Source organism: Pseudophryne corroboree, chromosome 5 (assembly GCF_028390025.1).
Source record: "Pseudophryne corroboree isolate aPseCor3 chromosome 5, aPseCor3.hap2, whole genome shotgun sequence".
NCBI lineage: Eukaryota > Metazoa > Chordata > Amphibia > Anura > Myobatrachidae > Pseudophryne > Pseudophryne corroboree.
In genome coordinates, this window is record NC_086448.1 from 469975272 (window position 1) to 470003199 (window position 27928).

Sequence of the window (27928 nt, forward strand, 5' to 3'; positions counted from 1 at the left end):
TAATTTATATCTTGTGATTGTCAAACCAGCCATGCATTCCGTGAGTTATATATTTTTTACATGGGTCAACATCTGAATTAGAAATAGACTCGACTATAAAAGTTGGATATCATATTTTGAGGCAGTTTGCCAAACACGCCAACACATGATTGCCAGCACTCCTATGAAGAACTGCAAACAAGAGTTCTCCTAGGCAGCTTCATAAGGAATTATGTTTAATTAATTTTTAAGGTAGATTGTAAAAACATCACTATTCAAGAAGGACCATCAATTAAGCTCCTATTGGGAGTTCCTATACAGCAGCTCCATCAAATAAACCTTGCTATAGGAGATTTAACTACTCTTATATTTAAGGTTATGATCATCTATATATAAACCCATAGAGGGCAAATCAGCCTTTTTTCTATATTTGTTACCCCTGATGAAGTCGATAAGACGAAATGCATTGGGTTTGTCAGTCAGAAAATCACAGCCTAGTTTGTGAGGATACTCCCTCTAGAGCTCGCACCTTGTAAAAGGTGAGGGAGTATCTAGAGTCCATCTAACAAACGTGTCGGTTGCATTTTTTGGTTGTATTTTATTGATACAAATTTAAAATTTATCCTTTGTAAAATTACATGACGAACTATGTATAAATTCATGTGTTCTAATGTATGCAATTAAAAAAACTTTTTACTAATTGGCCGTTGGCCTCTTGTTTGGGTGACTATTTGGTGAGGGGTGTCTGTAACAGGTCCCCAGATTTAAACATCCTCCAGTCTACATTCCTACGAAAATAACGCTGGAAGAATTCAGTGATTATGGTTTATCTTAGCGCACTTGGGAATTTGCGTACTTTATAAATATATATATATATATATATATAAATGGTCTCCACGTGCGGCACTCCTGGGTACAAAGTATGCCGATATAAGAGTTGTATACTTTGTACCCAGGAGTGCCGCACGTGGAGACCATTTCTATTGCAAGAGGTGTGGGGGCACCCGGGCCGGTAATATTTGCACATGGAGAGCCGGACCATCTGTGGAGATATATATATATATATATTAGAGCTGAGCGGGTTCGGTTCTCAGAGAACCAAACCCCCTGTACTTCACGCTCCGAGAATAAATCCGGGTCCGGCCTAGGACTTCCCGCCAGACTCGGAAACCAGTACGAGGCAAAACGTCATCATCCCGCTGTTGGTTTCTTGTGGTTTTTGGATTCCATATAAGGAGCCACACTTCACTGCCATTTTAACTCCAGACTTGGAGAGTGAGGGAGACAGACCTCTGTCTCTCTGTGGGTGGTGGCTTTGGGTGGCATCTGTGTGTGCTCTGTAGGGTTGCTTCTCCTGTCATTGTGGTGTCCCTGTGCTGTTAGGGGTGCAGTCCTGGCTGTCACTGGTGTTTCATGTGCTGTTAGGGGTGTTGCAGCTGTAATGTGATTTGCTGTCCTGGCTGTCACTGTGTTGTACTGAGGGTAGGGGAAATGTCCTCCTGTATGCTGTGAAAATACTGGGGTGCTGGCCCTATCTTGTATGCTGTAAAAATTCAGGGGTGCTGTTGTTAAAATAAAAATACACTGGCTCTGTATGCTGAAAAAATTCAGGGGGTGCTGTGAAAAAAATGGGTGCTGGCACTATTGGTGTTTGCGATGTCTAGGCCTGACCTTCACAACACTATATAGAAAGAGAAGGCTCCTACCACCATTTGCACCCCCTCTGCAAGTGCTGGCAGGAGCACCACCAGTCCAGTTGCTAATATTGAGATTGTGGATGTCACTGTAGAAGTACACAAGGTTGAGGAGGATATTGGTGTAGCTGGCACTGAGGAGGATGTTGATGATGAGGATTCTGAAGATAATGTGGTTTGTTTGAATAAGGCACCAATGGAGAGAGTTGTTGGCCATGGGATGAAAAAGCCCATTGTCATGCCTGGGCAAAATACCAAAAAAGCCACCTCTTTGGTGTGAAATTATTTCACCACAAATCCGGACAACAGGTGTCAAACCATGTGTTGCCTTTCACAGTCCATAATATGCAGAGGTAAGGATGTTTTCCACTTAGGAATATCCTCTCTTATATGTCACCTGCATCATAAGTCATTGTCAAGTTCATAAACTTTGGGTAATAGCATAAGCAGTCCACTGACACCTAAATGATGTGGTTTGTTTGAATATTATTTCTCTGTGAGGATGAGGATGTAAACACTGAAGGGGGGGAATCTGAGAATAAGGACAAAATCTTGCCTCTGTAGAACCAGTTTGTGCAAGTAGAGATTAATTGCTTCTTTTTGGTGGGGGCCCAAACAAAGCAATCATTTCAGCCAGTCGTGTGGCAGACCCTGTCGCTGAAATGATTGGTTTGTTAAAGTGTGCATGTCCTGTTTATACAATATAAGGGTGGGTGGGAGGGCCCAAAGACAATTCCATCTTCCACGTCTTCTCTTTGCCACATCATTCCAGGGGTGCTTCACTATATGGGGTCCTGCCCCTCTGCCCTATCAGTCCAGGGGTGCTGCCCCACTGTTGTTTAAGTACAGGGGTTCTGGGGCCTGTCTGTTGTGCTGTGTAATTCTCCAGGTGTGCTACCTATGCTCTATAAGTCCAAGGGTGCTGCCATATAATTCCAGGGGTGCTGCTGTACTTGATCCTAGGTTTAAATGAAAGCATAGAGCAGATATAAAAAAAAGCTTCAACATCACAAACAGATTTGTTAAAACATAGCTACAAAGGTGGAAATGGAAGTTGCTATTTTGACTAAGTGTTTTTTTACTAGAGTGGGGAGAGACCACATTGTGACCAAAGTCAGTGTGATTCAGAAGAGACAGAATCATAATCCAGCACAACTGCTGGAGAGGTAAATGAGAGATTTTCTGCTGGAGCATTTGAGGGAGGTTCTTTTCAATGATTTCATGTTAGGGACTCACTCAAATTAATTGCTCCAATTAGTCAACATTAATTTTGATTTATTCTTGATGTTTCACATTTTGGGATTATTTACTTACCAAAGCACATTTGTTGTACAGGATTCTTTTCCTAAGGGCTTTGTAGGGTTATTGCAAGACCTTGCGGTGCTAGAAGAATAGAGTTTCAGTGATCTTGCATTGCATCAGCTTTCCATTGCATTGCAGCACTAGATGGGCCAGGAGCTCCTGTGAGGCACAAACAGTTACTGAATAAGGCTCAGTATGAAGTCTCATGGTGGCTTACAGCCATGAAGATGTCTGGCTTACCAGGCTGAGGCATGTTGTGAGCACAGAGGTTAGTATTGCTTCCTCCCACGGTCCTATTTATAGTATAAAATTATTTTCAAATGTGGAGGGGTAAGCTCCACTAGGGCAGGGGCTCAATAACAAAAAATTCACTGCACAGTCATGCTTAGTACTTTACTAAACCCAACCAAACTCAACTTGCCCCATCCGGGGCTGCTGTGGTTGCTCAGGAGGGGCTGCTAAAACATCTAATGGGCTGATTTATTTAAAAATAAAATAGGAAAAAAATAAACAAGACAAACAGGTATGCTCACATGCATGTAACTGGGACACACAGGTATGCTCACATGCATGTAACTTGGAGCTGTGAAAAACACAAATAAGGCATCTGCCACAAAAATCTGTAAATAAAAATGCAGTGAAAAAATGGAAAAAAAGAAACCCATGAGATTTTCACAAAATAAGTCTCCAGACTCTGTGGAGGCCTATAGATAACAAATTATCAACCCTCTTTTTTATTTACAACATTGGATTCCGATTCAACTTGGTATAAACTTAATTATTAGATAATTGATCCCTGATATCTTTATCATAAAAATCAAAGTCCAAAACCACCACAGCTCCTCCTTTATCCGCAACCCGGATAACAATCTCCTCATTCTTTCGGAGTGAGGAGATGGCCATCCTTTGTTCATTAGTTAAGTTATACCGTACATGATGTAATGCATTATTCTCTATATAATCCTGTTCAACCATTCGAATAAAGGTCTTAATGCTGTGATTTGTGGACACCGGGTCAAAACTGCTAGGGAGACCTTTCAATGATCCATATCTATTCACCACATCCGTGGAATTATTTTTAAAGCATTCTTTGAGATGCAACTTCCTACCCATTTTGTACAGATCAACCTGAAATTCAAACCTATTTCCAACAAACGTGGGTACGAACGTCAATCCCAAAGCTAGCACAGACTCCCCAGCTGGCATCAACGGGTGCCCTGATAAATTAAATACATTATCAACTAATGCCTGTTTCTTTCTATGTTTCTTCTCCCTCCCCCCTCTCCTTGTGTGCGGCTACCTTTTTCTCTCAGGCCTGTCCTGCTGGGCATGCCTTGAGCAACCCCTAAAAAATTATTCGCACAACTTGGTGGCAAACGTTCACCCTGTTCAGCATCTGAGGATGAGTAAGAGGAGTCAACAGTAAAAGAGTGACCACATCTAAACTGGCGTTGTCGTTGTCTTGGTATATTTCTCCCATCACCTGTCAGCCACCTATACACATGATGATTTTTATAGTCACCCTGAACCACATCCAATTTACTTCTCTTGAATGCTACCAAATCCTTTTTGTAGCACTCAAGGTTATTGGACAATTTCTCCAGCCATTTTTCTGTCTTATAAACTACAAGCTTTTGTTGGAATCGGGTCCTAAACTCAGACAGCTCTGACTTAGTCTTTTTTAACTCACTACCTACCTTCTCAATTACCAGGAGGATCAGGTCCATAGAACATTTATGTAAAACGCTGCACCACTTACTACAAAATGGAGGATTGGTGCGGCCTATCGTTGGTATTACATTTTTTACAGAAGAAGTACTCAGTGGCCATGTTGAGATGCATGTTAATAGACCATGTCCCTGTGTTAATGAGGGGTGGTGATAGAGACAAAATGCTTTTGAGGAAGGAGGCACAGTGGATTTTTTAATTGGACACTGTGTCCCCTAGGGGGTTAAATGAGAACATCAACTTTTTAGGTGTTGCCTATAATTGGGATTGATTGGTGTTCATTGTGCAGTGACAATATAGAGGAAGTTTAGTCCAAGTCCTATCTTTGTGTTTATTGAGGATTTTAATTAGAGATGAGCGGGTTTGGTTCGTTGAGATCCGAACCCCCCGAACTTGCAGCTCCATGTCAGACTCAGTTCTAGACAGTATCCTGATCATCAGTGCTCAATATCTGCTGCATTGTTGTGTGACCAGTATATATATATATATATATATATAGTAGTACAGTGCAGCATTTTGGTGACCACCAGTATAGTAGTGCAGTACAGTAGTCCATTGCTGTATCTTGCAGCTCCGTGTCACTGCAAGTATCCATCCATATCTGTGCTGCATTGTTGTGAGCAGTATATATAGTACAGGTTGAGTATCCCAAATCCAAATATTCCGAAATACGGAATATTCTGAAATACGGAATTTTTTGAGTGAGACTGAGATAGTGAAACCTTTGTTTTATGATGGCTCAATGTACTCAAACCTTGTTTAATACACAAAATTATTAAAAAATATTGTATTAAATGACCTTCAGGCTGTGTGTATAAGGTATATATGAAACATAAATGAATTGTGTGAATGTACACACACTTTGTTTAATGCACAAAGTTATTCAAAATATTGGCTAAAATGACCTTCAGGCTGTATGTATAAGGTGTATTATTATTATTATTATTATTACATTTTATTTATAAGGCACCACATGTGTTTCACAGCGCTGTACAAAGGACAGTACAGGGAGACAAAACATAGCATTACAGTAAATAAATAACAGAAATAGAGTACAGGTAACAGAGCACCACACATTGTCAAGACATAATACAGCTAAGATGTAAATATTGATGGAGTGATCATCGTATTACTAGAGGCTGGTGGCCATAGATGGAGATGAGCCTTTACTAGCAGGATAAAGATGGTCATTGAGTAGGGAAGAGCTGCGAGTGAAATGTGTCGAGACGAGGGCTTAGATAACAAGAGGAAAGAGGGCCCTGCTCTGAAGAGCTAACAATCTAGTGGGGAGGGGCGACAGACAGATGACAAGAGGTGCAGGCAAGTGGGAGGTAGCCTGATGGCAGTATGCAAGCAAAGCTGAGATGTCCACGGCATGAGGCAGGGGGGGGGAGGCGCAGCTTCAGCACTGGGTTATGCATCGGGAGGGTATGCTTTGATAAATAGGTGGGTTTTTAGTACCCGTTTGAAGCTTTGCAAGGTCGGGGAGAGTCTAATGGAGCGGGGGAGTGCGTTCCACTGAAGGGGTGCAGCACGGACAAAATCCTGAACTCATGCATGAAAAGCAGTGACCAGGGCGGTGGAGAGGCGACGGTCATTAGTCGACCGTAGGGGGCAGGAGGGAGTATGAAGGGAAAGGAGGTTGGAGATGTAGGGAGCAGTGGAATTAGAGATGACCTTGTATGTGAGGGTGAGGAGTTTGAAGAGGATTCTGTAGGGGAATGGGAGCCAGTGTAGATTTTGTCGAAGGGGAGTGGCAGATGTGGTGCGGCGGGAGAGGAAGATAAGCCTAGCTGCGGAGTTCAGGACAGATTGGAGGGGAGCAAGATGGGAGCAAGCGAGGCCAGTGAGGAGAACATTGCAGTAGTCAAGTCGTGAGATGACTAGTGAGTGGATGATGAGTTTAGTTGCACTCTGGGAGAGATATGGCCTGATACGAGCAATGTTGCATAGCTGGAAACGACAGGATTGTGCCAGAGCTTGGATGTGGGGTGCAAAGGAGAGGGAGGAGTCAAGAGTGACGCCCAAGCAGCGGAGTTTGGGAACGGGGGAGATGATGGTGTTGTCAACAATGATGGAGATATTGGTCAGGGGTGTTGCTCTGGATGGGGGGAAGATGATGAGTTCAGTTTTGTCCATGTTGAGCTTTAGAGAGCGTTCAGACATCCAGGAGGAGATTGCGTAGAGGCAGCTGGAAACCTGAGAGAGGACAGAGGAGGACAGATCAGGAGATGAGAGGTAGAGTTGTGTGTCATCAGCATAGAGGTGGTATTGAAGGCCAAATGAGTTAATGAGCGCACCCAGGGAAGAGGTGTACATGGAGAACAGAAGGGGTCCAAGGACAGAACCCTGAGGGACACCAACATGAAGGATAGAAGGGTGTGAGGTGGTGCTGGAGGCAGACACAGAGAAGGAGCGGTTAGGTAGGTAAGAAGAAAACCAGTCAAGGACAGTGCTAGAGAGGCCAGCGTTTTGGAGTGTGCGGAGTAGGAGAGGATGATCTATGGTGTCAAAGGCAGCAGAGAGGTCCAGAAGGATGAGCAGAGAGAAGTGGCCCCTGGATTTGGCCGAAAGCAGGTCATTGGTGACTTTCACCAGGGCAGTCTCAGTTGAGTGAAGTGGGCGAAAGCCAGATTGTAGTGGATCGAGGATGGAGTTGTCAGAGAGGTAGCTTGTGAGACGGCTGTAGACTAGTCATTCAAGTAATTTGGGGCGGTAGTTAGTGGGTGATGAGGGGTCGAGGTTGGGTTTTTTGAGAATAGGTGAGACCAGAGCATGTTTGAATGGCGAGGGGAAGATGCCGATAGAGAGGGACAGGTTAAAGAGGTGAGCAAGGTGGGAGCAGGCAGTGGGGGAGAGGGAGCGGAGAAGACGGGAGGGAAAGGGGTCCAGGGGGCAGATGGAGGGGGGGGAGGATAAGATGAGGGAGTGGACTTCCTTTTCTGAAGTGGGACGGAAGGAGGACAGGGTAGGATAGATGGAGGGGAGGGATAAAGGGGGCAGGGGGGTAGCAGAGGGGTGACGGCGGGAGATGTCGTGTTGGATGTCCTCAATTTTGGAGATGAAGAAGGAGGCAAAGTCAGTGGCAGTGAGGGAGGATGGGAGGGGAGGAGGAGGGGGGCGAAGGAGAGTGTTGAAAGTTTCAAAGAGACAGCGTGGACAGGAGGACTGAGAAGAGATGAGTGCTTGGAAAAAGGATTGCTTGGCAAGGGAAAGAGCAGAGCTGTAGGAGGAGAGAATAAACTTGAAATGGAGGAAGTCCGGCAGAGAGCGAGATTTCCTCCAGGAGCGTTCAGTGGAGCGTGAGCATTTTGTAAGAAACGTGTTAGTTTGGTGTGCCAGGGTTGGGGTTTGGAACGGCGAAGGGGGACAGAGGAGAGGGGGGCCACAGAGTCGAGAGCAGCGGTTAGGGAAGAGTTATAGAAGGAGGCTGTCTGGTTGGGACAAGTTATAGTGGAAAAAGGAGATAGGAAAGTCTCGAGGGAGGACATGAAAGTGGGGTTGAGAGACCCGAGATTGCATCTGGTGGTGGTGGGTCTGGGCGTGGAGAGGAGGAAGGAGGATGAGAGGGTGAAAGAAAGCAGATGGTGGTCAAAGAGAGGGAAGGAAGAGTTGGAGAAATCAGAGAGATCACATCGGTGGGTGGGAGGTCGAGGGAGTGGCCGAGATTGTGAGTAGGGGTGGAGGTCCATTGAGAAAGTCCAAAGGAGGTGGAAAGGGCGAGAGGATTAGTGGAAGCAGCATTAGTGATGTCAATAGGGATGTTAAAGTCACCGAGGATGACAGAGGGGAGGTCGGAGGAGAGAAAGTGGGGAAGCCAGGCAGCAAAGTTGTCAAGGAAAGATGAACAGTGGCCAGGAGGGCGGTAGATCACTGCCACAAGGAGGTGAATGGGGTAGAAGAGGCAGATAGTGTGGACCTCGAAGGTGGAGAAGGTGAGGGAGGGCTCAGGTGGGATGACATAAAAAGGTGCAGTTAGGGGAGAGAAGGATGCCAAAGCCTCCACCCTGGTGACCATCGGGTCTGGCCATGTGGGTGAAGGAGAGGCCTCCGTAAGAGAGGGCAGCAGGGGAGGTGGTGTCAGAGGAGGAGAGCCAGGTTTCAGTGATGGCGAGAAGGTTAAAAGTGTATATGAAACATATATACATTATGTGCTTAGACTTAGGTCCAATCAACATGATATCCCATTATGGTATGCAACTATTCCAAAATACTGAATAATCCGATATCCAAAATACCTCTGGTCCCATGCATTTTGGATATGAGATACTCAACCTGTAGTACAGTGCAGCATTTTGGTGACCAACAGTATATAGTTGTACAGTACAGTAGTCCATTGCTGTATCTTGCAGCTCCGTGCAACTGCAAGTATCCATCCATATCTGTGCTGCATTGTTGTGAGCAGTATATATAGTAGTACAGTGCAGCATTTTGGTGACCAACAGTATATAGTTGTACAGTACAGTAGTCCATTGCTGTATTTGGCAGCTCCGTGTCACTTCAAGTATCCATATCTGTGCTGCATTGTTGTAAGCAGTTTATATATAGTAGTACAGTGCAGCATTGTGGTGAACAGTATACTACAGTACAATAGTCCAGTGGTGTTCTCGCTGCTCAGTGTCAGTTCTCCGTAGTATCATCAGTGCTCAGTAAAATCAGTGCTCAGTATAATCAGTGATTGATCAGTATAATCAGTTCTCAGTATAATCAGTACGCTGTTAGACGTGCGCCCGTTTTCCGCCATTAGTGCATTGAGATTTAGACAATTGATGAAGTTATTGTGTCCCTGGTACAAAATCCCATCTAGATTCCACTTCACTAGGCAGGCGATAGCGATATTTTACCAATCAATATCAGTGATTTATAATTAATTATTAATTACAGTGATCTTGCCAAATGATTCCAGTGATTTTGTCATTTTCTTCCAGTGATTTGGACCAATAATACCTTTGTTTAGAAGGAATAATTCCTGTGATTTTGTCATTTTCTTCCAGTGATTTGGACCAATAATACCATTGATTAGAATGAATAATTCCTGTGATTTTGTCATTTTCTTCCAGTGATTTGGACCTATAATACCATTAATTAGAGCAAAAAATTCCTGTGATAGTGAGGTGCTTGTGTCGCTTAGCTTAGCCGTCCAGCGACCACAGTGCACCTCTTTTACTCTTTTCTTTGCATCATGTGCTGTTTGGGGACTATTTCTTTAAGTGCCATCCTGTCTGACACTTCCGTATATGTCCAGTGGTACTGCCATTTGATATAATTCCCGACATTACTGCCATTTAATTCCAGTGGTTTTGTAATTTTCTTCCAGTGATTTGGACTAATAATACCATTGATTAGAACGAATAATTCCTGTGATTTTGTCATTTTCTTCCAGTGATTTGGACCAATAATACCATTGATTAGAATGAATAATTCCTGTGATTTTGTCATTTTCTTCCAGTGATTTGGACCAATAATACCATTGATTATAACGAATAATTCCTGTAATTTTGTCATTTTCTTCCAGTGATTTGGACGAATAATACCATTGATTAGAACAAATAATTCCTGTGATATTGAGGTGTTTGTGTCGTTTAGCTTAGCCGTCCAGCGACCACAGTGCACCTCTTTTTCTCTTTTCTTTGCATCATGTGCTGTTTGGGGCCATTTTTTTTAAGTGCCATCCTGTCTGCCACTGCAGAGCCATTCCTAGATGGGCCAGGCGTTTGTGTCGCCCTCTTGGGCCGCTTAGCTTAGTCATCCAGCGACCTCGGTGAAATTTTAGGACTAAAAATAATATTGTGAGGTGTGAGGTGTTCAGAATAGACAGGAAATGAGTGTAAATTATGGTTATTGAGGTTAATAATACTATAGGATCAAAATTACCCCCAAATTCTATGATTTAAGCTGTTTTTGAGGGTTTTTTGGAAAAAAAACACCCAAATCCAAAACACACCCGAATCCGACAAAAAAATTTCAGGGAGGTTTTGCCAAAACGCATCTGAATCCAAAACATGGCTGCGGAATCGAATCCAAAACCAAAACACAAAACCCGAAAAATTTTCGGTGCACATCTCTAATTTTAATATATCTGCAATTGTTTTATATAAAATATATGTTTTGTATAACATGCACTTTGTAAAAGCCACTATGGGGGAAAAGGCCACCCTTTATACACTAATTGCGCAGCCGAATTAACATCCTGATAGCATGTCGAAGAGTTGTAAAGCTAGTGGAACGCACTGTGACACGCAGACATTAATAAGCAAGATGGCGGCGGTTGGCGCATGGCACATTGGGAACTGTAGTTGAGCGGGGACAGGAAGTAAACTACAGGCTGACGTGCACGGCTACATGGACCTGAAGGGAGTAAAAAGACTCTGGCAGTTGGCAGTGAGACAGCTCAGACATGCACAGTGGTGTGGAATGCACGCCAGCGGTCAGGCTGAACAGGTATGTGGATGGCAGCGCGGATATTGTAGGGGGGCTGAATCCCGGCATGGTTGCTTCAAGTTATTCATTGAGATATTGTACACTTTGTGTCTTTGTGGTAATAGGTATCTTGTCTTGAACGGCACGGATGGCAGCCGAAGTCGACCGACACACACACACCGCTTGGTGTATAAAGTTAAAGGCACCATTACTATGGATTGTGACAGATGTTTTTTGTAAAACAGCAACAGACATCACATGTTACCTATGTAGACATTAAGGACATTGCGAGGCATAAAATCATGCTGTTGCCATACGATATGTAAAAGCCATGTAATGTTCAGTGTAACATATATGTGAAAGAATCTGTGTTGCTGAGAGGAAATTGGAAAACATTTTTATGAGTCATTGAATAATCCCTCCGCCACTAGGAGAGGTGATATGATTAAAGAGGTCTAAGAATATTATATTGGAGAGTGCGGCTTGTGTTTTTTCTTTTATATATATATATAGAAACAAAAAAGACCATTTATTGCCAAAAATATATGTAGTTATGTAGACACCCCACCTGGGGGGTGGAGGGTGGCAACCAGTCTGCAGAACCAGTTGTACTGTACTTCCACTGAGTGAATTCTGTGAATATGGTATAGAGGTGCCTACTACTGTAGGGTAGGATTTTAAATAAGAATTACAAAGAATTTGATATGTTCCTAGAAAAGCTAAACTGTAATAGGTTTGTCTGTGGATCTTTGATGTGGTCAGCAGCTATTAGTATTGTGCCATGGACTCATCTCCATTAAATCCATGTAGAAGAGAAAAGAAGCATCCTGTGGTTTTACATCAATGCATTTTGTCATTGAAAGACTTACACAAACACCTGTGTGTTAGGGTGTAAGGATAAGGTATAATGTAAGCAAAGCATGAGAAAGGTCATAATGCTGCCTGAAATGTTGCTAGTGTATGCATTTACTTTGTGTTTTAATAAACACTATGGTGTTGAACTTTGACCAAGAATTTTTTTTACCCACTAGCTATCTATATACATATACAGATGTGTTCCCCCACCCATACTTGCCGGGTTCCATTCACACATGTAAACGGATTGCAATATTAACTATTTGCATCTGACTGTGAGTAGTTGCAGGTACTTATGCACTAAAGTATACCTATACATGCAAGTGCTTGCGCATGTGATCGCACACATTATTCATGGCAAATGAGTTGCGTTTGCTGCAATTATATATACATATACAGTATATACAGTAGTTACTCAAATATAAAATATAATATTCAAATATATTTCTGAAAACATGTGTTTGTTTGTCCTGTTCTGTGGATAACTTATTCAAAATGAGGAACTACCTGATTTACTATTAAGAACAAATTGGAGTGTAAAATCATAACATGAATAAGTTAGTTTGTTTTCTTAATTGTTGAGATTTAAAAGTTTAGTAATGACATTTACAATTATATTGCTTTTAAATAAATTTTACTCCACTTTAGAAACAATGATCAATAGCAATTTACTAATTAAATATTTAACTTTATTTCTTTATAGTATTAGAGCATATTATTTCACTACATGACTAGTTTAAAATGTAAATGGATTATTAGAATTGTGGACAGCACACTGATTAAAGAGAGTAAAAACGGCTTTAAAATATCTCTGTTATACAATTTTTTAACAGTATTTTACAGTCTATTAAAAAGTTCTCACATTTGAGCCACTGTAATGACTTTCTGCGATTACTTTCACAGGTGGGTGTTGATGTATTATAATGCAGAAATAAAAACAGGCTCCACTTTACTGTTCCCATCCAAGTGACAGCTGTAGCAGAAATTAAGAGCAATAAAGGCTTGTTCACATTTCGATATTTGTTCTTGCCGTGTTCTAAGGAGTTGGATTGCAATATGAATGAGGTTGTCAGAGGAATAATTAAACCCTTTGAAAATACTCTCAATGTGTATGAAAGTCCAATCTATATACCAATGACATTGGGTGTACATGTATTTTCTTTGTTTTCTATTTCTGTACAAATTATTATACATACATCGATGTCCAGATTTTGCAGCATCTTACACTTGAAGTGGTGAAGGGAAAAGTTCAGCAAATGAGCAAATATAGGGCATGTTTATTGAATTGCTACTGATGGCCAGGGATCATAAGTATGTACTGTATCTCTTGCAGGTGCTGAAGGGCTAGTACAACTATTGACAATGATGATGATCATGATTGATAGCACCAATTAGCAGCTTCCCACGGGCTGATAGTGGATTGAAACCTCTAGCAAATAGCACTTTTTTCATTATTGTGGCTGCTTTATTATATGAAGTATTGACCATCTACTTATAGTACTTAATTTTTATTTCTGTTTGAACTGCATTAGAAAAGATTATCATTTATTTTCTTAAAATAAAAAATAAATGTTTGTATTGAATTGAATTAGCTTATTTTAAAGCTTATTTTATTTTTGTTTTAGTTCTAGTTATTTATATTTTATATTGAACATAGAGCTTTCACATTTATTGAACTATGAACACACTATTCTGATTGTTTGTATGATACATTAGTATAGAGGTGTAACTTCCAGAGGCAATGGAGACTCCTGCCTCCAGGGTCCGAGCTCTGAAGGGACACCTGCATGTACAGTAGAAACTGTTTGGTTCACAGCGGGATAAAAGTGTGACAGCTCTTCCAATGGAGCTCTGTGGAGCACCTGCTGTTGCAGCATAGTCAGTAGGCTCTATCCAGGTGCCCTGCTAACACCTGCAATAGAAGAAAGGATGGCTGTTTCCTATTGCACTGCAGAAAGCAACGGTGCACCCACCGCTGATGCTGGACTGTGAGATGGGACCCATTGGTGAACGCTGATTCTGCATGCTGCAGATTAATTAATATAGTGAGTCTGACCCTGACCCACTGACTGTTGTCACACAGTGTAGCTGAAGCCTGCCAATCCACTGTGGGCTTTGGTCTCTATAGACTGGCTGATATATACACATATATACTAGAGATGAGTGGGATCGGTTCCCTGAGAACCAAACCCCCCCCCCCCCTGAACTTCATGCTTCAAGTCTAGATCCGAGTCCGGCTCGGGATTTCCCACCAGACTCAAAAACCAGAATGAGGCAAAATGTCATAATCCCACTGTCAGAATCTCGTGGGTTTTGGATTCCATATAAGGAGTTGCACATCACCACCATTTTCACTTCAGGATGGAGAGTGTAGGGAGAGGATGTGTCTCCTCAGTGTCTGTGTGGGAAAGTGGTGCAGCGCGTGGGGTGACGATCTGCTCTTTTGTATCATTCCAGTGGTGCTATCTTGTACTGTATCAGTCCACTGGTGGTGTCTTGTGCTGCATCAGTCCAGTCACAGTGGTGGTGTCCTGTGCTGCCAAAAGTTCAGTGCTGCTGTATAAGTCCATTCTAGTGGTGCTGTCTTGTGCTGCATCAGTCCAGTGGTGGTGTCTTGTGCTGCATCACTCCAGTGGTGGTGTCCTGTGCTGCCATAAGTCCAGTGGTGCTGCTGTATAAGTCCAGTCCAGTGGTGCTGTCTTGTGCTACCATAAGTTCAGTTGTGGTGTCCCATGCTGCCATAAGTCCAGTGGTGCTGTATAGGTCCAGTCCAGTGGTGCTGCTTTATAAGTCCAGTCCAGTGGTGCTGCCATATAAGTCCAGCGGTACTGCCATATAAGTCCAGCATTACTGCCATAGAAGTCCAGTCCAGTGGTGCTGCCATATAAGTACTGTCCAGTGGTGCTGCCATATAAGTCCAGAGGTACTGCTGTATAAATCCAGCAGTATAAGTTGAGTCCAGTGGTGCTGCCGTATAAGTCCAGTCCAGTGGTGCTGCTGTATAGGTCAAGCGATACTGACATAAAAGTCCAGCAGTACTGCCGTATAACTTCAGCTGTACTGCCATATAAGTCCAGTGGAGCTGAATAAGTCCAGTACAGTGGTGCTGTCTTGTGCTGCATCAGTCCAGTGATGGTGTCTTGTCCTGCATCAGTCCAGTCACTCCAGTGGTGTTGTCCTGTGCTGCCATAAGTCCGGTGGTGCTGCCGTATAAGTCCAGTCCAGTGGTGCTGCCGTATAAGTCCAGTCCAGTGGTGGTGCCATATAACTCCAGCTGTACTGCCATATAAGTCCAGTGGAGCTGTATAAGTCCAGTCCAGTGGTGCTGCCATATTTGTCCAGTCCAGTAGTGCTGCCGTATAAGTCTAGTCCAGCAGTAGAGCCGTATAAGTCCAGTGGTAGAACCATATAAGTCCAGTGGTAGAGCCATATAAATCCAGCGGTACTGCCGTATAAGTCATGGGGTACTGCCGTATAAGTCTAGTAGGTACTGCTGTATAACTCCAGTTTTACTACCATATAAGTCCAGTGGTGCTATCCTGTGCTGTATATTATTTACTCCAAATAAAGGGGTTATTAATATTTAATCCAAATAATTTTTACAGGGTTTGCCCTGTGCAGTGTAGGGGTATGCTGTCCTGTGCTGCATATTATTATAACTCCAAATAAAAGGGTTATTATCCAAATAATTTTTACAGGCTGTGCCGTGTTTGTGTTGTTTAGGGGTATGCTCTCCTGTGCTGCATATTATTTCAATAACTCCAAATAAAAGGGTTATTATTATCCAAATAATTTTTACAGGGTATGCCATGTGTGGTGTAGGGGTACACTCTCCTGTGCCGCATATTGTTATATAACTCCAGAAAAATATTGGAGAACAAAAATTTGGAGGATAAAATAAGCAAAGATCAAGAACCACTTCCTCCTAGTACTGAAGCTGCTGCCACTAGTCATGATGACATAGACGATGAAATGCCATCAACGGGCATGTAAAATCCAAAAAAACAAAGTTCAGTAAAATGTCCCAAAAAATAAATTTAAATTGTCTGAGGAGAAATATAAACTTGCCAATATGCCATTTACAACACAGACTGGCAAGGAATGGCTAAGGCCCTGGCCTATGTTCATGACCAGTGGTTCAGCTTCACACATGATGATGGAAGCCCTCATCCTCCTGCTAGAAAAATGAAAAGATTTAAGCTGGCAAAAACACAGCAAAGACTTGTGCATTTTAAGATGGTATCACTAATCCCCAAGGAGAGTCCAAGTGTGTCGGCGGTTGCGATGCCTGACCATCCCAAAACTGGATGGGAAGAGGTGTCTCCGTCCACCATTTCCACACACTCTGCAAGTGCTAAAAGGAGCACTCACAGTCCAATTTCTGATATTTAAATTGAAGATGTCACTGTTGAAGTACACCAGGATGAGGATATGAGTGTTGCTGGCGCTGAGGAGGAAGTTGACAAGGAGGATTCTGATGGTGATGTGGTTTGTTTAAATCAAGCACCGGGGGAGACAGTTGTTGTCCGTGGGATGAATAAATCCATTGCCATGCTTGGGCAAAATACCAGAAAAGCCTTCTTTTCGGTGTGGAATTATTTCTCCACAAATCAGGACAACAGGTGTCATGCCATGAGTTGCCTTTGTCAATCCAAAATAAGTAAGGGTAAAGATGTTATCCACCTAGGAACATCCTCCCATATACGTCACCTGCAGCGCATTCCATCAGAAGTCATTGTCAAGTTCAGAAACTTTGGGTAAGAGTGCAAACAGTCCACTGACACCTAAATCACTTCTTCCTCTTGTACCCAAGCTCCTGCAAGCCACACAACCAACTCTCTCTAATTCAATTTCCTCCTCAGTTAGGAACATCAGTAGTCCTGCAGGCCATATCACTGTCATAACTGACGAGTCCTTTCCTAACTGGGATTCCTCCGGAGGATCCTTGAGTGATACGTCTACTGCTGCTGCTGCCGCTGCTGTTGCTGCTGCTTGGAGTCGATCGTCATCCCAGAGGGGAAGTCAGAAGACCACCTGTACTACTTAAACTAAGCAATTGACTGTCCAAAAGTCCTTTGCGAGGAAGATAAAATATGACAGCAGTCGTCCTGTTGCAAAGCAGATAACTGAGGCCTTAACAGCTATATTGGTGTTAGACATGCTGCCCACACGATGTTGTTCCCGACCTCCTGATCCCATGCAAGAGATGAAAGGTCAAGTACATACTGATCAGGAAACTGTAAGGGCACCGATCTGATAATCACTCTGTTGAACTGGATTGTTTATCGGGTAGTGTGTACCGGACTTAATAATACACATTGACATAAAGCTTCCATATGTGCTAGTGATGTACTGGTAAATTAGCTTTTTCCTGCATTCATCTAAAGCATCAATTTCTGTATGCGTCCCATAATTTTGTAAATGACTATCCTGTATTTAAGTACTTGATATGCATATGCATTTTGCTCCATTTTGCCTCATTCCCTTTCTTGCCACGGTATTATTTAATTTTTTTTTAGCAACTAAATTGTGTTTTCCTTTTTATCACAACTGAAACTTTATTAATATTTTAATAGTATTTTAATTGCACTATTTATCTTTACTGTTTTTATAGTTGTTATTGAAAATAATTTTTTTCTTACTTATTCCACCAGTATCTATATTAATTATTAATGTATAATTTCATATTTTAGAAGTGTACCCTCTATAGGACCGCTTCTTATCCCTGTTTACAACACACCAGTATACACCTTACATGTAATAAGATAGCTTATGAACCTACTTTTGTTCACAATACAGAATTCTTCTTTGGGATTATTCCTTCTCGGTAGAAGGATATGTGTATAATGTACTCTATCTATGCACCGATTTATAGGTAATAATAGAAAATGGGGTATATTCTGATTAAACCGCTAAGTCCTGGTTTTGTATGGTAGGAAACCACTATGGGATTACTACTTATCCGTTACAAGTTTTTATTACTGTCCGTGAGCGCTCCTTCCATAAACACGGAAGCGCATACCAGGCGCCATGACAACAATGATGGCATCAGTGCGGTCCGCAGGAAGTAGAACGCACAGGGCACTACTCTATTTCCTCATTGTGCGCCAAGGTCCGACGTGTCCATGGTTAATTGGATGACGGACCGGATATATGGCGGAAGAGCAATGCGTTCCACAATCAATGGAATGCACGCCGGGGCTTTCTAATTATTAAGCCATTTTCTAAACTTTGTTTTTTAATAAATTTATTTGCATTCATTTACCACACTTATAACAAGCTATATTTTATCATTCAATGTGGGATTTGTTGTGTTATAAGCTGTGCTAATTAGCACACACCCCGCCCATGGAGAGGTGGGGCATATATGGCATACTTAGTATAAATACCTCCTCAGTCAGTCTTCACATGCACCTTGACAAAGACTTACCTTAAGTTGAAACGCGTTGGTGGAGCATGTGAAAACTGAGGTATACACCACCAGTGACTGCAGCCAAGTAAACGGTGAGATATCCCGGGTTTCCATCTATTTTTCACGTCGAACAGCTGTATCACTTGGTTATCAGTTCTTTTTTTCTTATAACTTGTCGAATCAGTTGTTGTGATTCTTCAGAACATTTTGTATTTTAAATTTGGTTTTATTAAACCTTATTTGCACTCTCATATATTCCTCCATTTTTTTGTGCTTAATACCGAGCAAAAAAATGAATTGAAGGGATAAAGGAGGACGGCACTTGGAGATGTTAAAAGAAACCTTTATATGGAAATACCTCGCCATTTGAAGTAAGCGCTCATGTGAGCATCTCATATCATGGAATTTTGATTAGGAGTGAATGATCACACATGGATCGCTATTTGGTCGTATCACTTGTAGAAGGATAAAGATACCTTTATATGTAATGTTCTCACTTCTTTCAAGTAAGCACACATGTGAGTAGCACTTCATATGAATCACTGAGGTGAACCTTACGAATAAGAACTACACATCCCGAATATTGCATAGCCAAAGGAATCTGGGTTGAGAGCCATCTTTTGAATATCTATGAGGAGTGTTTTCTGAACATTTGTGTCTATATTGTGTTTTTTTGCATAATATCACTTGTAAGTGGACTCACACATGGACTTCCTTGTGTGAAAAGCTATAGACTTTGTCCCACACGGGTAACTTATTTGTACATCATGTATATAGGTGACAGATATAATGTTACATTGTGGGGGAATCCAGTATACGTTCTGTCACCAGGTACCAGTGAATGACCACATCATGTATATAGGTGACAGATATAACGTTACATTGTGGGGGAATCCAGTATACGTTCTGTCACCAGGTACCAGTGAATGACCACATCATGTATATAGGTGACAGATATAAAGTTACATTGTGGGGGAATCCAGTATACGTTCTGTCACCAGGTACCAGTGAATGACCACATCATGTATATAGGTGACAGATATAAAGTTACATTGTGGGGGAATCCAGTATACGTTCTGTCACCAGGTACCAGTGAATGACCACATCATGTATATAGGTGACAGATATAAAGTTACATTGTGGGGGAATCCAGTATACGTTCTGTCACCAGGTACCAGTGAATGACCACATCATGTATATAGGTGACAGATATAAAGTTACATTGTGGGGGAATCCAGTATACGTTCTGTCACCAGGTACCAGTGAATGACCACATCATGTATATAGGTGACAGATATAACATTACATTGTGGGGGAATCCAGTATACGTTCTGTCACCAGGTACCAGTGAATGGCCACATCATGTATATACTTATACTGGTGGTCCCCAGTCCCCACAATGCCGCACACTGATCAGATATTTGCAGCACACTGAACACAGATATGGAGAGTTTTCAGGCAGAGAACGTAGATATTTTCAGCACACTGAGCACAGATTTTTTGCAGCACACTGAGTACAGATATTTGCAGCACACTGAGCACAGATTACGGAGCTTATCAGGGAAAGAACGCTGTCACGTCCTCTCCGTTCAATCTCCAATGCACGAGTGAAAATGGCGGCGACGCGCGGCTCCTTATATAGAATACGAATCTCGCGAGAATCCGACAGCAGGATGATGATGTTCGGGCACGTTCTGGTTAACCGAGCAAGGCGGGAAGATTCGAGTCTGCCTCGGAACCGTGTAAAATGGGGGAAGTTCGGGGGGGGGGGTTCGGATCCCGAGGAACCGAACCCGCTCATCTCTAGTCATAAGCACCTTGATATTGCTCCATTATGAAACATATAGGTACAGAAAGTTGTATGCGGCCCATAACACATTTCTCTGCTGTCCTATCCAGGGTTCAATACTGCATTTTGCACAAACAATAGGTTGTACTACCAAGTGTTAAATAACATTACATTACATGAAGTTGTGTCCCCCACTTATACACTGCTGCCACCTCTCGTTTACTGTAGGAGCAATCATGATAACTGACATGGTGACTATAGTGAACTACAGTAGGGATCAAATAAGGTTGAAGTTACCAAGAGACAAAAAGAGGGCAGACTAGATAGGCAAAGTGGTTCTTATCTGCCATCAAATTTTATGTTTCTAGTAGTGGCATGAAGGAAAGAGTAGTTCATCTCTCTCTCTCTCTCTCTCTCCTGTTTTGCTCCTCTCACTCTGTTGATCACCACATGAGAGATGATGACCAGATAAATGGTTAATGTGGTGAGGGCCATCGCGGGGGTTGGGAGGTAGGTTCTTGCTGTTCTTTAGAGTAGCTCCCCATGTATTTGGTTGTATGCCAACATGGACAACTACAGTAAATTAATAATCAAAGACATCACACTTCCATAGCTTCTTATTACTTACATTTACACACAACTCATCTGTGAATTAGGAAATAAAAGTTAAAGAGAAATTAAAGAACAAAGCATATATAAAATATAATAGTTTAATTAATGCTTCTTATAATTCAAAACATCAACAATACTCAATTATTGCAATATAAAGTACTAGACCTTAATTGTGAAATATAGCTAATTCTTTTAAATTATTGCACAAAATGTTGGCTAGAAAGCAAGGCAGTAATTGAAACTGTCACAGCTGATATAAGTTTTACCAAATAACGTAATGAAATGTAGACGGTGTCTGTGTCAGTAAGAAGTATTGCACGGCACAGAGTAAGTGATTGGCCACATGCTAATGATAAAATGACTGTGTTTATCTGGAAGTCCTAAAAGTCACTGGATTCCACGTAATGATTAAATTCCATACACCTGGATTATTTAATTTTAGCAATCATGCAAATGAGAGCAAAATGTAAATAGAAGACAGGCTTGTGTAACACTGCAAACATTTTTATTTTGATACAAGGTATAAAGAAGCACATAAATAATTGAATAAAACAGCTGTTGATTTTTGCCTCGGAAATAATGAAAATTCATTGTCACAAATTGAGACAGCAAATTTGATGCTACCAAAAGGGAAAATTGTGGCACTGAGCAGAAAAATCTATCAATGTTTGTCTGCCAACATCTTATCCAGTTTGTGTTCTAGTTTGTATTACCTGAACCCTTCCTATACCTGTTTAGTGTAATGCATCTACATTATACAGTACTGCTGAGTTTTAGGCTCTGTAATGGGTTGATTACTGTTCTCCAATCTGCAAGTTTACTCTTTAGCTTAGTTATATTTACTGAAGGAGCTACAGAGTTAGACTTTATATGCTTCCCAAAATAATAAAGGATCAAAGACTTATTAAACATTTTCTGATAGATAATTTGTTGAAAATGATCTATTAGATTTGTTCCACAAACTTTTAGAAAGCTTGACTTGGTATGACGCAAATCAGATGAGAAACAAGCATAAATTGTATTAGTAGACATGAGATTGATCCTGCAGTAAATTATATGAGAATGTGAGCAAAAAGTGAATTGCTTTATAACCCACTGTCTTCTGTCCAATCACGCTATAACTAGTATAGAGGACTGACCTTAGAGTGGTAAGCGTGTCTGTTTTGGTATGGCATCTCCGTAATAGTTGATAATATTTTGTAACCATGAAATAATATATGAACAACTTAAAAGTTAAGCAATATATTAAGGTGGAAAAAAAGAGTAAATATATTATCCGTAGAACAAGGAATTCTCAGAAACTCGTCATAAAATGTACTTAAATATTCCAGGTACAACTATCTCTTGAACATGAATTGAATGTGTAGCTTTAGAAAAAGAAAGTCAAATCTTAATCATTTAATAATTCTGTAATGCGTGGTTGTGCCAGAAAACAGACAGTATAAAGGGGCTAATTTTGAGTCAAATGCAAGTAAGAACACATCAGTATTGATGGTTGCTCGTCTGCGAGTTTCTGCAAATGGCCTACAAACTATTTCCCTTGTGTACATCCAGGTGGCCGAAAGTGCAAGGACTAAGTTGTCTACTTTTAGTGCTCATGCCCACTGAATATTAATTGGTGCATCCTTATGCGCAACCATCAATTGCACCATTGAAAATTGCACTATTCCTATGTTAAGTACAATTTCCCAATCTGACCATGGTATCCTATGCTTGTGGCTGTGCCTCTGTGAATGTAGCCTCTTCCATTGACATGCCCACAACACCCCTATAATACACGGATTGTGCAAAAATGTCTGATTGTGTAATACATAGGTATATTAGACAAAATCTGACTGCCTGTTTGTGAAATGTAATCTCTCACTAAAGTTCTTGTGAAATGTCAAGACACATACCCGTATATAAGCAGCACTGCACACCGAAGACTCACTTCAAAAACTCATTTTGAAGCTCAACAGAGGCCACTAGAGAGCAATGATTTTATACGACTATAAGAGTGATCTGCGACAGCAACAGGGTTTTGAGTTGCTTCAAGTGGCTTTTGTGGAGGAAGCACTGTCTCAGACCACTGTGTTTGTGTTGCAGAATTTTGGCTCGGGAGATGCACCCTGGAAGCAGAGGTGCACTGTGGCTGACCTGTGTCTGCCATCACCGAGGACAATGTTGCCATCATGAGGGCCATATTTGAGGTGGACACCATGGTGACCATTGGCCCAGTTAGAGAAGGAAAGGCATCTCATTGGGATCCATACCCTTGGTACTCCATGAAAATCTTGGCCTGAGCAAGGATTCTTCATGCTTGGGACCCCATAGGCTGACTCAAGAACAGAAGGAGGCTCGGGTGACTTGGTGCATCAACATTCTGGCCAGGTTTGATGGCAGTCACTCAAACTCGGTCGGGGATACAGGATTCATCAGTGGCATTGAATCCTGGATCTACAGTTTTGGCCCTGAGACCAAACAACTGTTTCCCCAGTGGACAACAGTTGGAGGTGTACCACTCGTTCAGCAGCACACCATTACTGGAGACTGATAAACCAACCAATGCCTGCTGCAAGTGCTGAAAGCCATTTTCAGTCACTTCAGAACTCATGGTACCACTCTCTACTGTGAGAATGTACCTTCCCACAAGTCCAGGAAAGTGGTGGATTTTGTGGCCCATGAACACATCCAGGAGCTTGTTCATCTGCCATACAGTCCAAATCTCACACAAATCAAGCCCAAGATGTTTGGGATTTGGTTTGAGTCACCAGAAGATGCAGTGGAGACTATTATCCAGCATGTATAGTAAAAGACATACCAGCTTTGGACAGGTACAGCTGCTTCACCAAAAGGTTTGATAGCATGGAACTTGGCATAGACTCCTCTGGCAAATACTTTGAAAAAATGTGATGTTCACTTTATTTGTTAATATACTTGTAATACTTTTTGTGCATCTGGAAATGTATTGCGCACAACTCTTAATGCCCACTAAATGACCCATTATTGCATGAAACCTCCCAGTCACCACCCTGGAGCGGTTGGGTTAAATTTGCCAGCATTTAGAATGCCGGTGGTAAGTATACCAAACATGGCATCCCAATGTTTGGAATCCCAACAGGGGAATGCAAGTATACTTATCTTCCCCGCTTGGCCCCCAACACTCCCTCATGGTGCGTAAACCTAACCACTGTCCCCTCAGCCTAAACCTAATCCTCCCCCCAACATAGCCTAACCCTAACACTCCCTGGGGGGTGCCTAAACATAACCCCCCTTCCACGCAGCCTAAAAATAACCTCCCCGGGGCACAGCCTAACCCTAACACTCACCCCACAGCCTAAACCTAACTTCCCTTCATGGCTTACCTCTCCTGCGGGCCAGTGTCTGCTCATTCGGCATCAAGGCTGTTGGGATTCCAGCTCTGGGATGGTAAACCTATTCAGGATGCTGTTGTCAGCATTCCAAATAGTGATGAGATTCTGGCATCGGTATTTTGACTGCCAGGATCCCGACAGCTGGGATTCTGACCTGATCCCCCCAGGAGAGTCCATCGCTTTTTGGCCACCTTCCTGATACGGTGTGAATGGATTGCAACAACACCTTTGTAACTGCTCCCTGTGTAAATCATGCATTGTAGAGGCTTTCAGTACTTTTCATGTATTCACATTAAATATAGTGTCTTAACTACATGAACGTCGGCATTGCATGTGGATTGAGTGCAACTGTCTTGTATGGACTATAGGATCTTAACATGATGTGAAAATATTTTGCATATTTTAATTAGAGACAGGCAAATTAATTTGCAAAGTGGTCCACATTCTCCCTAAATTTACTAAATAATTTATACCTCCTGGTCTTCAATTACAGTAGATTCAGCATGAAGAAGCATGAAGTTCCTGTGACATTCATTCTTGTTGAACTGTTCTAAAGAAGGCAATACACTATGTAAATACTAGAGATGAGCGGGTTTGGTTCGCCGAGAACTGAACACCCCCGAACTCCGCGTGGCAAACACGGGTCCGAGCCTGGCTCGGTTATTCCCGGCTGACTTGTAAAACCCAAACGAGACAAAACGTCATCATCCCGCTGTCGGATTCTCGCAAGATTCGGATTCCATATAAAGAGCCGCGCGTCGCTGCCATTTTCACTCGGGCAATGTAGAGAGTACAGAGAAGACGTGGCTACGTTCTCTCATCAGTTCTCAGTATCAGTGCTCAGTATCAGTGCTTATTGTCTTGTGCTGCACCGTGCTGCTCAGTAATACTAGTACAGTGTCTCTCTTGTGCTGCATCTTGCTGCTGTAGGGTGCTGTGATAGTAGTGTCCTGTGACTGTGCATCGGTCATCATCATTCCAGTCACAGCGGTATCTGGGGGGGGTGACAATTCCAGAGTGCTTTTGTGCTGCTCACTAATACTAGTACAGTGTCTTGTGCTGCATCGTGCTGCTCAGTGTCAGTTCTCAATAGTATCATCAGTGCTCAGTATCACTGCTCATTGTCTTGTGCTGCTCAGTAATACTACATTACTAATACTAGTACAGTGTCTTGTGCTGCATCGTGCTGCTCAATGTAAGTTCTCTGTAGTATTATCAGTGCTCAGTATCACTGCTCATTGTCTTGTGCTGCTCAGTAATACTACATTACTTATACTAGTACAGTGTCTTGTGCTGCTCAGTGTCAGTTCCCAGTAGTATCATCAGTGCTCAGTATCACTGCTCATTGTCTTGTGCTGCTCAGTAATACTACATTACTAATACTAGTACAGTGTCTTGTGCTGCATCGTGCTGCTCAATGTCAGTTCTCGGTAGTATTATCAGTAGAGATGAGCGCCGGAAATTTTTCGGGTTTTGTGTTTTGGTTTTGGGTTCGGTTCCGCGGCCGTGTTTTGGGTTCGACCGCGTTTTGGCAAAACCTCACCGAATTTTTTTTGTCGGATTCGGGTGTGTTTTGGATTCGGGTGTTTTTTTCAAAAAACCCTAAAAAACAGCTTAAATCATAGAATTTGGGGGTAATTTTGATCCCAAAGTATTATTAACCTCAAAAAACATAATTTACACTCATTTTCAGCCTATTCTGAACACATCACACCTCACAATATTATTTTTAGTCCTAAAATTTGCACCGAGGTCGCTGTGTGAGTAAGATAAGCGACCCTAGTGGCCGACACAAACACCGGGCCCATCTAGGAGTGGCACTGCAGTGGCACGCAGGATGTCCCTTCCAAAAAACCCTCCCCAAACAGCACATGACGCAAAGAAAAAAAGAGGCTTTTTACTGATATTTGGTGTTTTGGATTTGACATGCTCTGTACTATGACATTGGGCATCGGCCTTGGCAGACGACGTTGCTGGCATTTCATCGTCTCGGCCATGACTAGTGGCAGCAGCTTCAGCACGAGGTGGAAGTGGATCTTGATCTTTCCCTAATTTTGGAACCTCAACTTTTTTGTTCTCCATATTTTATAGGCAGAACTAAAAGGCACCTCAGGTAAACAATGGAGATGGATGGATTGGATACTAGTATACAATTATGGACGGACTGCCACGGTTAGGTGGTATAAAAAAACCACGGTTAGGTGGTATATATTATAATAATAATACAATTATGGATGGACGGACTGCCTGCCGACTGCCGACACAGAGGTAGCCACAGCCGTGAACTACCGCACTGTACACTGGTTGATAAAGAGATAGTAGTATACTCGTAACAACTAGTATGACACTATGACGACGGTATAAAGAATGGAAAAAAAACCACGGTTAGGTGATATATATTATAATAATAATACAATTATGGATGGACGGACTGCCTGCCGACTGCCGACACAGAGGTAGCCACAGCCGTGAACTACCGCACTGTACACTGGTTGATAAAGAGATAGTAGTATACTCGTAACAACTAGTATGACACTATGACGACGGTATAAAGAATGGAAAAAAAACCACGGTTAGGTGGTATATATTATAATAATAATACAATTATGGATGGACGGACTGCCTGCCGACTGCCGACACAGAGGTAGCCACAGCCGTGAACTACCGCACTGTACACTGGTTGATAAAGAGATAGTAGTATACTCGTAACAACTAGTATGACACTATGACGACGGTATAAAGAATGGAAAAAAAACCACGGTTAGGTGGTATATATTATAATAATAATACAATTATGGATGGACGGACTGCCTGCCGACTGCCGACACAGAGGTAGCCACAGCCGTGAACTACCGCACTGTACACTGGTTGATAAAGAGATAGTAGTATACTCGTAACAATTAGGATGACACTATGACGGTATAAAGAATGAAAAAAAAAACACGGTTAGGTGGTATATATTATAATAATAATACAATTATGGATGGACGGACTGCCTGCCGACTGCCGACACAGAGGTAGCCACAGCCGTGAACTACCGCACTGTACACTGGTTGATAAAGAGATAGTAGTATACTCGTAACAATTAGGATGACACTATGACGGTATAAAGAATGAAAAAAAAAACCACGGTTAGGTGGTAGGTATATAATAATAAATAATACAATTCTGGTCGGACGGACTGCCTGCCGTGTGCCGACACAGAGGTAGCCACAGCCGTGAACTACCGCACTGTACACTGGTTGATAAAGAGATAGTAGTATACTCGTAACAATTAGGATGACACTATGACGGTATAAAGAATGAAAAAAAAACCACGGTTAGGTGGTAGGTATATAATAATAAATAATACAATTCTGGTCGGACGGACTGCCTGCCGTGTGCCGACACAGAGGTAGCCACAGCCGTGAACTACCGCACTGTACACTGGTTGATAAAGAGATAGTAGTATACTCGTAACAATTAGGATGACACTATGACGGTATAAAGAATGAAAAAAAAACCACGGTTAGGTGGTAGGTATATAATAATAAATAATACAATTCTGGTCGGACGGACTGCCTGCCGTGTGCCGACACAGAGGTAGCCACAGCCGTGAACTACCGCACTGTACACTGGTTGATAAAGAGATAGTAGTATACTCGTAACAATTAGGATGACACTATGACGGTATAAAGAATGAAAAAAAAAACCACGGTTAGGTGGTAGGTATATAATAATAAATAATACAATTCTGGTCGGACGGACTGCCTGCCGTGTGCCGACACAGAGGTAGCCACAGCCG